This window comes from Aulonocara sp. 'chitande type north' Nkhata Bay, linkage group LG3 (assembly GCF_057382095.1).
Source record: "Aulonocara sp. 'chitande type north' Nkhata Bay isolate Kocher_YH1m ecotype deep benthic linkage group LG3, A_spYH_male_GT1.1, whole genome shotgun sequence".
In the NCBI taxonomy this organism is placed as follows: domain Eukaryota; kingdom Metazoa; phylum Chordata; class Actinopteri; order Cichliformes; family Cichlidae; genus Aulonocara; species Aulonocara sp. 'chitande type north' Nkhata Bay.
The window spans coordinates 47,849,920-47,851,960 of record NC_141346.1 but is presented as its reverse complement, the minus strand read 5'-3'; the positions used below and the strand labels follow the sequence as shown (position 1 = coordinate 47,851,960).

At 40.2% G+C, this 2,041-nt stretch overlaps 1 long non-coding RNA gene across 1 annotated transcript; it reads left to right on the top strand.

Moving 5' to 3' along the window:
• The first annotated feature begins 214 nt into the window (after positions 1-214).
• LOC147335923 (uncharacterized) lies at positions 215-1,750 on the top strand. The gene is made up of 3 exons (XR_015128616.1): positions 215-287; positions 489-777; positions 1,494-1,750. It is a non-coding gene; the product is annotated as an uncharacterized LOC147335923 (long non-coding RNA).
• The last annotated feature ends 291 nt before the right edge of the window (positions 1,751-2,041 follow it).

Sequence of the window (2,041 nt, the reverse complement as noted above, 5' to 3'; positions counted from 1 at the left end):
CTTAGCTCTCAGACCCCTCTTACTGTGCAATGTGGGGATGTATTACTGGGCTTAAACCCGGGTTGTTTTTTCAGAAGCCCGGGGTCTTTGGGAGTGTAAGATGCCCGACTGACAACTGTATAAGACAAAAACTACACACAATATTCAAAGCACATAGCGCACAGTCCTTAATTCCCCCTAATTTTGGTATGATCCGAGCTCAGGCACTTGGCGACTGAGCATTAGGCGTGTGAGTGAGGGCGAAGAAGTGCAGCCGGGCAGACAGAGGAGAGCTTGATTTTGATCAGGTACCAAAGCAAATCATTCGTACTGTACAAATAATGTAAATATGACGGTGTATCACAGAAGATATCAAACTGATCACTTGACCCATATTACGTTAATTGCTCTTCGAGTGAATTAACAAATGGCGAAATGAAAAACCGAACAACAACAACGCTGTTTCTTTAGAGTCTTGGCTTACATGTGTGTTTATTTCATATTTTCAGTTGTTAAAATAACATCTACCTGAGAAAAGGGGAGAAGAGAGAGCAAAGATCGAACAATGCGTGCAAGGAGTTTCCCCTCGCTCATATGCGGAAGTGCTGTGCTCAGTCGCCTAGTGCCTGAGACTGCGGTCAAGTCGTTCCAGTAGTCATATTAGAATATTATGCCGTTGACGTAATATACGTTGACAGGGAAGAAGGACAAGAAGACAATCTTTGGTCCCGCTTCTAAAAGCTGAAACAGAAGAAAATAAGAAAAGGATCATTATCTTCATCTGCATTATTAATAAAGGTAAGCGACTTTGTTTCGACTCATTGTTTCTACTTTTGCTGTTTTTTCCCCTCTAAGTTCCTTTCAATGTTTAGTCGTTGCAGTGAATCTCTGTGCGCTTTACTTTTACTTATTTGCTTACTCTATACTTGTCTTAATGTCTTGTCTTATTTTTATCCTTATTTATCTTGTTCCTTCCCCTAACTTGGCATTTGTGTATGGACAGCAAAGGAAGAATTTCATTGCACAGAGAAATGCCATTTCTTCTACATGACAATAAACACTTTGAATCTTGAATATTTGAATCTTTAAGGCAGTTGACTCACAGCATGTAGACTCACAGTTTCAACATTGGTTTTCAAAGCTTGTTCATAATGATTGTGTTAACAGATTTTTCCAAATTTAAAAAAAAAATCATCTTTAAAAGAATCAGCTCAATACCAGTAAAGACTGGATTTTAGTTTCAAAATGTATATAAAGTTTGAAACTCAAATCTTACGAAACCTGGTTCCTTCCAGCGCATTCCTTGACAGGCTGCGAGGCCAGCTCCTTTGAACTCCGGCTAGCTGCTCTCACAAGCAAACATTCGCACATAAAAGCCTTGGATAACCCGATAACCGGTGCAGATTTATAAAGACTGTTATTGTTGTGAGTCAGCAGCTATCAAACAGAGCTCTAAGTTACAGCGTTTAACGAGTAGTTGCTGCAGGTGACTCATTTGTTCTTCCTTCTGACAGACTTGAAGCTGAAATGGATGGACACGGTGAAGTTGCCACTCCGCTGTATGTCCTGCGTGTTGGTTAGTCGTTTCGTTACCACCTCGTCTACGACGAGACTGACGGACTGGCTGTGATACTTTATGGTGACAGAGAGAAGCTTGCTGCGATATTCCTGCAGAGGATGGTGACGGAGTTCTTCAGGAACTGGATTCACAGGCCTGAGTGACCAAGACCATCAGTGACCTGTGTTCGCACAGCCTCCACGCAGAGCTGGGAACCGGCATCCAGCAGTGCCTTCACAGATTAAACATTGTTGATGTTGTTTAAAGTTTGATAATGAGTTCATTAAAATAAATAATTAAAGGTTACCTTTCTTTGTTATTATTCCACACATTGATTTTTAACCTGCACAGAGTCCTTCAACAGAGCTCTTAGATTTTCAAAAGCTGTATCTATCAGTGAGTGAGTGATGGGGAAGCCAGATTTGAATGACCAAAATAACCAAATTTGATAATAAAATAATATTGATATGTGATAAAACAAAACTAATATTATCTGCCAATAAG